The sequence below is a fragment of the Pimephales promelas genome, chromosome 25, assembly GCF_988280905.1.
Source record: "Pimephales promelas chromosome 25, fPimPro1.hap1.1, whole genome shotgun sequence".
In the NCBI taxonomy this organism is placed as follows: domain Eukaryota; kingdom Metazoa; phylum Chordata; class Actinopteri; order Cypriniformes; family Leuciscidae; genus Pimephales; species Pimephales promelas.
The window spans coordinates 4,805,507-4,816,742 of record NC_142793.1 but is presented as its reverse complement, the minus strand read 5'-3'; positions in this window follow the sequence as shown (position 1 = coordinate 4,816,742).

Genomic DNA, 11,236 nt, shown 5'->3' with positions numbered 1-11,236 from the left:
TTCCTTTCCATGCAGATGACATGGCACTTCTACGCCGAGTAAGGTCTATTTGATTGGGTTACTCGGCGTACTATGGTCAAGAGGTCAGTTTTGTAGCTTTTTGTTGTCAGCGTTTTATTCTATTTGCATTTGAATGGTTTTAAAGACCTTTATTCTGTCAATGCTTGTCTTTTTCTGGCCCATGGAATTTATAAGGTATTTTCACACGGTAATTTGGCACAATCTTGCATGTTTAGTTTGAAGTGAACAAGCTTTTCATGTAATAGCGTGTGACTTTTAATACACATTTGCCTTTGGTTAAATAACCATAACCCCAAACAACATTACCATGGTCACTTACACATTTTGTTTTGTTAGTGTGTGTGTGTGTATGTATATTTATATATATAATATATATATATATATATATATATATACACATACATACATGCATACATATAGCCAGCCCATTTGTCATTCTCAAAAAAGAAGCATGTCTTCAGAATTGTTTCTGATGTTTTACACTGTGAATCTACTGTCAAATCTTTTTTTTCGTCACATGGACATTTTGACAAGTGTTTTCTTTTTTTTCTTTTTTTACCTTTCGTGTAGAAGTATTTTTCTATGCATGAAATCACTGACCGTTTGTTTCCTGATCGTCTTTCCCAAAGACTCTCCTGGTGATTTGCTTTCCTGAAGCTGGTTATGGTGATCGTCACGACCTTATCCATATAGATTATTTATGTTTTGGTTGCACAGATGCACCTTTCAGCAGTATTTAAAAATTAAATGTATTAATGAAATATCCACTGGACTGATTCAGATCATCATAGGTAATTTGGTTGAAGTTTGTGCTGTGCTTGGAAACCAGAGGGAAGCATTGGATTGCATTATGTACACAATTCATTCATTTGTGCCTCAAATCTACAGTGGAATAATAATAGTCTGAATTGTGTAAATACTTTTGTAATAAAGACTGTAAAATACATGTGAAATGACCCTGTACAAAATAAAAGTCACAGCTGCTTTAGAAGCTTTTACCCACATTTCCCTGTTTCCTAGTGTGTTTTCGGAATAAAACCATAGAAATGTTGTGGTGCTGTCAACATTGCAATACATTTTTGTCCAGTTTAACTCGTTAAAATATTTATTTTAAAAAGTATTTAAAATATACTGTCTTTGTTTCTACATTAATCTATTAAAAATGTAAGCGTTTTTAAATAAATTGAGTGATTAACCATAAAACCGTATTCTGGACTAATGTGGGCGAAATAGTTTTGATTTTTTTTAAAAAAAAAAAAATACAAGACTTGGCTACTTTTACTAAGTTTCCCTCCTAAACACACACCATTTTTTGAAAAAAAAAACAAACCCTCCTTTATCTTGTATTTGCGTCAAAAATGGGCACCTATAGAAATGAATGGGGAAAAACTGTAATTTAGAGCATTCTAAAAAAGCCAAAATAAGACACCAGGTGACAGCAAAGTCACTTCATCTTTAGGTTTTAGCTCTAAGAACTTATTGGAATGATATTTTAATGTAGTTAAAAAAAATAAAACATAAAAACAAGCATAATTTACATAGAAAATATGGTACTTTTTGAAGTAAATAAATTCAAAATACCCCCAAAATAAAAATAAAAAAATAAAAACCATAAATGGTAGACTAAACTTTATCGAAGACAGTGATATAACATTTATAATAAATAAAAATTAGGATCACACCTAAGTCCTCTGTGCCCACATTGTCCACAATTACAGGATTAAGGGCTATACAGTGAGTACGGTTTGAGGGTTGGTTAAGAGCAGTGTGTAAGCACCGTGTGTTGATTGACACTAGAGGGCGCCACAGGTCCACCGGCGATCCAAATATGGCTGAATATGAACGAATGTTTGCTGGACACTGGCCAGAACATTTGCCGCCTTCATGACATAGGCTACTACTTTTACTTAATTTGATAATCTGAAGTGAACTCAAAAGCAAATTAAGACCAAAAAGCTAATTGCAATGATCAATTGATTTGATAAGTGTTGTGCTCTCTTCACGTATTGACTGCCTCAGTCTCTAATGAAGAGTTCATTGATTAACGCTTTAGCTGCCATCGGCTCTGTTCATAAAGCAGGATTTGGGATCATTACTCCAGAGACTCCTGGAATGAGGGACGATTCCCACAGAAAGGCATGTGTGTTTGGAAAGACAGCTCGACCCAGCTCGTGTTAGAGAGGTGTAAGCAGCAATCTTTTTATTACACTTATTTTCTACTTCAAGACAAAAATAGCCTATTATTTTCTCTATCACAGATAAATCTATGTAGCATACAATATTAACCAACTATAGAAATAGACTATTTGCCGTTTTCAATGCGTCAGCAGTTTTAATTTGTTTGTTTTTGTTGTGTGTACTGTACTCAATATGCGTTTTCATTATGGACCAAACCTGCAGAAATTAAAAAAATAATAATTATTTAGTTAATAAATAGATAAATAGATTTAATTTGATAATAGGAAAATAAATAAAACATAACGACTTGATAAAATAAATGAGTCATTTTTAATCAAATTTATCCTACCCCCGAATTTATGATTTTATACTTTTATTTTTTGATAAAATAAGGTTCATTTCAACAACTTTGAGTCATATTATCAGATCAAATCAAGGCATGTTAAATATGTTTTTCATGCGGTCAGGTGTTTTTTTTTTTTTTTTTTCTTATAAGGTTTATTTACATGCACAGAATAAGGCCTTATTAATACTCACAAGTGTATTTAAATTGTTGGATTGGTGTTCATGAAGCAGTGCATATTTAAAAAAAAAATAGTCTGTGTTTAACTCTATTTAATTCTTCTGTCGTGGTTTTTAGATCAGACGACGACTGCGGGAAAATGCATGTTCGTGTGACGTCAGACGCATCTGTCATAACGCTTATGATGTTTGAGCTCGTTGGCGGGTTGAAATGTTTCCCCTGAGTGCTTTTACACCGGCAGAAATCAATAGCGGCTCTGCTGTCACCCTCTCAGCTCGGAGACTGCCGTTCAAGCCGGTTTGATGTGTCTCTTCAGCGCTTCTCACGGGGACTATCGAGAGCCGTCACTAAATCATGTCAGCTTTTTCTCTCTGATTTTCGCGGCTTTTCTGTCGCTTTTCCCGCGCAGCGCGGATGGGACATGAATCAATAGCAACTTTGATTTCGCGCCATGTGAAGTAGCAGCTCACAACTTTGAATGCGTCCATCACCTCAATTTAACCTTTTTAGTGCTGAAAGAATAACTTTGAGCGGCTGCTTTTTCTTCTTCTTCTTAGGTTTTCAAAGTTTTATGAAGTCAGTTAACATCATTTTGTAGATCAAGCGACACATCAGAGTTCAGAGATGATTGACGTTATAAGGCAATATATTGGAAAAAGACCTGTTTGTTCACCCATAAATGAAATGTCATGATTTATTCATGTCATTCCAACTAAAACTATTTTATTTCTAATGTGAAACATGATGTTTTAAGCATCAATTTTCCATACAACGTCAACGACAGTGGATGGAAGGCATACGGTCAAAAATACTTATTTCACCTGGTTTGACATCACTGTCAGGAAACACCACTTGACCTTGCATGTCATGTGACCAATCTCAACCCAAGTTTGAAAGCTATAACTTAGGGGCTGTTTACACGACACCATTTGCAACTAAAAACGTAAAATGGCTCTTTGTTCGTTGTTTTTTTTTTTTTTTTTTTTTTTTTTTTTTGAAAATGCAAGCTTTTGAAAACAGTCGTAATCAGCCAAAAACGCAAATCTGTGGAAACGACGACGTCACACATTTGGTTTGCTGGATAGAGTTCTGAATAGAGGGCCTGTTGAAATTAGTGAAGCGGAAGTTGGCAAAATGACAGAAATTGCATCAGAATTGTTAATTGTTTGACGTAATTAGGAACAAAACCAATAAAAGAGAACAAAATCATCATGAAGACATGAGCTAACTCATTCAGTTCAATTCAATTTGGGTAAACTTGGCCGATTATCTATTTTTCCTAATACTGACTGGATGTGAGCATCCTCACTACGGGTCAAAGGTTAATAAAATCCTCCTTTTCCCATCCCGTTAAAATCTCCTACTCTGACTGATAACCCCCAGTCCAAACTAAGCCTCTAATCACAATATTATTAGAGAAACCCCATCTGATCAGTATATAAATCTCTCCATCCAATTACAAGATGTAATATTTCTGCAGTGGCGCTGGTAATGAGCTCTAATGCCTGAGCTTCAGTTAATCCCCCTCGGATGCAGCACAGATCAGATGTTGCCTCTGTAATTAGACTGGCAGAAAATCATTATTTCATGTTTGAGGAAAGAAGGAAGTCAAAGGAGATGTAGTCCCTCTGCCGCTCGTTTCTGAAATGTAAATTGCAGTTTAATGTTTTAATCTAGAGTGTTGAGTGTTTGCGTAGTACTCTAGACTGATAACCGTAGACTAACAGTACAATTATTTAAATAAAAGTGCTATGAATGTTCAAGAGAGTCTTCTTTTAAGCCTTGAATTGTAAACTTAAAGTCACACACTTGTGCTCATCTCACAAGAGCTCATGCCCTTTCTTGATTTAGTTTTTGGGTCTACTTGGTTTTCATGCTTAAATGATAAAAAACCTGACATTGCTCACTTGATGTAACACTGTTTAGTTTTATGTCTGTATGAAGCGCCTCCTTCTCAAAAAGCACAATGTGCTCTGATTGGTTGGCTGGACTGGTGTGTTGTGATTGGTCAACCTATTTGAGCGTGTTTTGGAAATGTAAAGCCCATTACCATCACTGCATTAGATCCAGGGTCAGGGTGGGAAAACCAGCATCTCTTGAGCCCTGTTTACACCTGGTATTAGGATGCGTTTTGGATTGAGCGGATCACAAGTGGACGAGGTAAACAGAGTGTTTTGAGCTTCTCAACTTTCGCTCAAGTGGTCAAATGTGTTTGAACAGCCACAAAAGACCATCTACTCTCCGCCTACTGACCTCATGTGTTATGATTATGGGAAGAGCTCTAGCCAGACCAGATTTAAACTTTATCGGCTGAAGACCCAAGTTTGGTTTGAAGCATAATGTACCAAGCACAATGTTCTCTCTCCATTCTGATTTCTAACACACACTCACAGTGTTCGCCTGGTCTTGCAACTGCCTATTGGCCATTCCGTCAAAGAAATCAGGACAGAAGTGGGTGGAAGTGGACAAAGGAGATGGTTTTCAAATGTTTTTATGGGACAAAATATTTTTTATCATTGGTGCAATTGCTCCAGTAGTTAATGCACTTTTAAATGAAACCATATTGGATTTTGACATTAGTATACATGAGCTCATCAAAGTTTTTATTAAAGGGATACTTCAGAATTTACCATTAAGCTTTGTATTAGTAGAAAACCTGTAGTATTTTCGAATTACCATGCTTTCCACCCTCATATCCCCCTGAGATGAGATTTATGTATTTTTTGTCTGGAAAGAATCCTCCAATGACGCAAAAATCATCATTTTGTATCATCGGAGGATTATTGTCCAGAGACTAAAGACTACAGTCAGTAGTATGGTCTGTCCCGTATGTTCTCAACCTGCCCATAGAGGGAGATCTCACTCACAGAATGAACACATAGTGTCAGACATCTTTTTTTGGAAGCTAAGCTAGCAGTCTTTTGTTCTGTGGAGAAAGCCGAGTAGTAGGGGTTACCATCCTCTTTTTCCCGGACATGTCCGGCCGTCGATGTCAGCTTTTGCTTTCTGTAGTCGCCATACATTGCTTACATGCACAGCTTTTGTTTCAATATATCTGAATTCATTGCGATTGGTGAGAAAATTGCAATTGGTGTGAAAAAACATTGCTAAGAAAATTCCCGCTCTTCCGTGAGAGATACGAGACCGGTGCGCCTCACAGGTGTCGCTCATCGGTAATCACGCCACCGGCCCCGCTCCGTTCTCCCGCGGCCCTCACTCGTCCCGCTCGCCACAGTAAACATGATGAATGGCGACTGTAGAACGCAAAAGCCCAATCCCGGAGATTTTCGAAGCAGACTCATCACGGAGACTCACTAGACTTGTTGTTTAAATACTGTTAAATTTAAACATTCTGGGAGTTGTCTTTCATCCACATAAGCCAAAAATGCATTTTCTGACTTTTCACAGTCTAGAAAGCTCCGAATTCAAAAATAATTGAACATTTTCTTCTACATAAATGACCCATTTTAAATACATATTCATCTTTCCAGAGTTGAAGTATCCCTTTAAGCGATCGTATGACGCCAGCAACTGCTGGAGTTGTATGGATTGGAGCTTGATACTTTTGGACTTTAACTACAATTGAATCGTTGAAAATCTCTTCTTTTTTGTTCCACAGAAAAAAAAGAATGTGATCATGTGATTTTGTAACATGTGGTTGAGGAAATGATGACAGAACTATCCTTTAAAGCACATCTATGGTGATCTCAGCTAGAAGACTTCAATATGTTACCCATCAGACGCTCTATAATTTGTATTGTTGAAGACAGGTGCAGCATGTACTCTTGTGTTTGCATCCCAACTGAGGTCATGGTCCCCACTCGTATGGAAGTGGGTTGCGAGACCAGGTTCAATGAGCATTCCAGCGGCTTTCTCTCCCAGCAGAGGACGTAACAGATGTGGATTTACATACACCCCCAGCATCCCACTCTCTGATGAGATTATCCAAGAGTGCCGAGAGAGACTCACACTAAATAGACCCCTCGAGGAGGGCCAGGGGAGCCAGGGGACAAAAGCAGAAGGGGGAAATGTCAAGCTTGCCAGACGGGAACAGGACAACAAACTGCTTTTGCCGCTGCTCAAGCTCTGTCCCTGACAAGAGGGTGGCTGGATTAGCATCTCATAAAGGCTGTGGCAATGCTGTTGGCAATTACTACAAGACAAACTCTCTTTGTGTGTGTATTCAAGATACCCATCGGTTTATAACCATCGTTACGGTCTTCTACTTTTTGTGCATTGGGAAAATTTTTTGTTGCAGTATGCTCAAATGAAGTTTATAGCATTTTTGGAGTTAAAAGTGTCCAGGGCTGCATTTCCCAAAAGCATTGTGAACGAAGTTGATCATTGTTACTAATCTACAATCTATTTAGGCTTAAACTCAGCCCAGACCAGTAAACGGCTCTATTGTGTCAGGACATTGCTTGAGCCAATGTTATGGCTGGGCGATAAGAACATACAAATTGCAATTCTGTTGGGTGATGATGGCAACAGCAATGATACATTTCACCTGTAGGAAACCCTGTTGGATTGGTTAATGGTCATGTCCATCAGACACTGGTCAGATGCATCTTGCTCATGGTGTAAAATGCTGGAAAACCTTAGTAGACCTGTGGTGCATTGGCTGTAGTCAGCAGTAAAGGAGATGGATCTCAAAGGGAGTTTCATACCCTGCAGACTGTCAGTTAAACAGCTTCTTCGAGAGGTTGCCATCCCAAGAAATGATCTAGATAAACTTGTCAACCCAATTGATTGCCTAGTTGACAATCTTGACTCATTCTTAATTATTCCCTGGGGAGGCACAAAAACATTATTTTAATGGAAAACACACTCAAGAGGGCCACCACACTATCTGTAAATTCATGTTTTGGAAGCTCTCGCCATCTATCGCAGTCTTTAAATATGCAGTAGGCATTGTGTTGGGCGCCTGAACTTGTCATGGTACTGCATGGCTCAAGCTTGTGATTCATAATTAAACTGTTTGTGAGGCACGTGTTCGAATATGAAAGCTACGACAGAGTGGCCTTGTCCAAAAAGCACATGCGGGTTCCTCTTACTCAGAGATACTTGGCCTTGACATTTTCCCACATTGTTTTGTAAGTTTTATTTGTTCCGCTATTGTGAGCTTTCTCTCGCCGAGGGCATGCCCTAAATTAATCCCTCTTCTTCTTCAAACTCTGCTTCGATATGTATCCGTGAGTTATGTCTATCTGCAGAGAGTCCAAACTCATCATCTCGAGAGGAGGTAAACGTGGCTTATAATTATGGGCTGTGTTCATTTACATGTGTTAATCACTCAGGTGATGGGCTGCTCATCCTGATACCGGCAGGTCAGGCCCCTGCAGACACAAGAGTCAAAACCCAATTATATGCATGATTAACTTTATCCTAAGCTGTTTCCCCACAGTCAAGACTCTCTCTGGATAAGAGGACAGCATAGTGATGTGTGTATGTGCTTGTGTACTTGTATAAGGGTTGAGTGGCATATGAATTACAAGCCTGTTTAATTGCTGTTGAATGTTGACAGGTCTGACAAAGTTATATGGTTGAACTTGTACAATTAGAGTTTTATATTTTTTATTATCCCTAAACATTACTCCATTCCAGTTTGACCCTCAAAAATTGTACTTTTCTGTCAATTTATGTCATGCAGCCAGTCAAAATTTGATTCAGTCCACCTTAAAGTTTATTATCAACAAGAAGACACTTAGAAATTGTCTGGCCAACATGCTCATTTTAAGAATGTATGTTTTATATGCCATTCAGAGGTGGGTGTATCTGAAAAAGTTTATTACACAATTGACCGGCATGGCCTGTTTCATAAAAAAAAAAAAAAAAAAAGTTTTGCTGTATGTTTACAGTATGCGAACATAGAATATATAGAAAGAACAGAACCTCCGCTTTTAATCAAACAAACATTTCTTGCATTCTTTTGGATTGGATCCAAGGGTGGATTGGATTCAGAGCGATGATGGAGTAGACGGAGTCTACAACTTGTCCTGGGTCGACATTTCTTTCGCTAACATAAAGTTTAGGCATTTATATGATGTTAATGTATGATCATGTTAGCTTAGCTTGTGCATAAGCAGTCTTCTTCTTCACTTGTATAACAGCCAACCTTTCAGATTGTGTCCATCAGGATCTTGGCTTATATCTTGAGTGTGGAGGTCATTCCATAAATCCATAAAGAGCAAGCTTAACCTGGAGATGTGTCGACTCGATTTCTGAGGTCGCATTGTAGTCAGTTTCAACAATACTGGAACAGAATCACCAGCACCCTCATTCCAAACAGTTGAACAAATCTGCCTGTCTACAAGAGATCTACAACTAATAAAGTTATCCTGCACCCAAAAATTCAGTCCCAGGTATGTAGGTCATTTTAACTTCAAAATGAATCATGTTTCATTGGTTACATCTCCTGAATTGGTTGGAGAATCCTGTGTCTCCTTCTGAAACCTGTGGCTCCACCTGCTTATATTGTAGACCTCTATAGAGTCTTGCCCATGTAACCCTTATTTACTCAAGGATATCCTAGATCTCATTGTTGGATGATACACCTGGCAGGCTTGAAGGGCCACAGTCCTCAGTGTTCCTGAGAGGTTTAGACATCATCCAAAATACTGGATGTCCTCTGTAATCCTCTGTATTGACAGTCAGCTGGACCACCTTTTTATAAGCCATGAGGTGGAGGTTAGGGGTTTGTAATCCCACCACCAATGCCAGAGGTCACCATCCCCAAATTTCTCAAATAGTTTGTCTAGTGTATGGTCCCTTAATGGTCACACATATAACTGCCCTGGCTGTTTCTATTATTGTGACCCTGCTTTGTCACTTTGATCATTGGGATCCAATGTATCTGTGACTCTTAATCCTACAGGAGTGTCTGAATCTTTACACTTGAGCCCCTTTCACAGAGATTCCAGAAAATACACGGAGAATGTGACCCGGCATTTGACCCGGGATTGTTTGATTTCGGGTCATTCACACTGCCAGTGATTTGCCGGGATCTGTGAGTGCATTCACACACAACCCGTAAAGATCCAGGAAAGGCACATGACGTCAGGATGAGACGTGTAACGTACGCGTCGAAAACATGTACGCGCATACCGTTCCACAAAGCTGGTGAACGATATCAGCATTAGTGTGGATAGTGAGGAGCTCCTGGTGTCTGCTTCGTTCCAGTTTGCAGACATTTGTTCGTCCTTTCTTTGTTGATGACGAACACAAACTTTCTTCTAAGAGCAACAGAGTCGCGCGATGGCACGAGCGTCATCACTATGACACACCCCTTACGGCATTGGTCCTGGCTTTTGTTCACAAAGCGCGCATTCCGGGACTGATCCTGGCAATGTTACTAGGTCCTCAACCCGGCATCGATGCCGGTATCGATCCTGGGTTGTGTTTGCGTTCACACAGAAGGCGTTCTGGCATTTCCCGGCAATCAACGCGGGGAAACGCGGGCTGTGTAAAAGGGGCTTTGATTTACAGAGCCCGTTCTCATCCCAAGGTGTCATCTAACTGACGCTTTTGACCATGCGCCATCTAACTGACGCTTTAGGCACCCTTTTCCTAGTGGTCTAACCCTAACCCTACTCCAGACCTAAACCTACCCGCGTCATCTAACTGACGCTAAAGGTAAAGCACACCAGTAGTGTAATGCAATGCAATGCTCATTGTGCTCTCCAAAGCAGGAGACTGATCAGTTAAGTGACGCTATATTCACAGAGAATCTTCTTAGGAAATATTGTTACAATCTGTATGCTCAAGGTGCAAGAAAGTCCATGTGTGCGCTCCTTTTGGCAGCTACAAGAATTTGACCGAAGAGTGATATTTTAAACAACATTTAGTGATCTGCTCTGTCTAGTCTCCGTCTTTTGTGGAAATAGAACAAAGAAATCCCCTCTGTAGTGAATTCAGTGGGAAAATGTTTTATTAATTGCCATATGCCTATTGATTCCTCTTTCAAGCCTATTCTTTTGTTCTTCCTTTCTGGTGGCAGCAGAAGGATCTGTAAGTTATGTGGAGTGTCAAAGGTGTCCTTTTGATGTAGATGACAGACCCCATGCTAAGTAACACCTGTGCCGGGTCTGGGCTTGTCTGCTCGGGTCTATTTGCATCTGATCTGCCGGACAGATCAACCCATCAGACAAAACTAATTGAGCCCAGAGAGGCATAGCGTTGGACATCGCTTCATAGGACATTTCCAGTAGGCGACATGTGACGTGGACACAAAGGACTATTTGTTTTCAGGCTTGGTGATTAATCCTCATTCTTAAATGTATATCCATTTCTCTATTTATCTTATTTTTCAATGTAGCTCAATGGTATACTGTTCAGTAAAAGGCACAGCTATCAGCAGGGACACCAGCAACCACAAATGTCATGTACCTTATAGTGGACCCCCTCAATGCCGCCCATGGCACTTCGTACCTGCTGTGTGATCTTCAGTAGAAGAGGGTGGTATATTCACCACCCCATCGACAGGATAGCAACATGGCACAGCTAGACGCTCAAAAT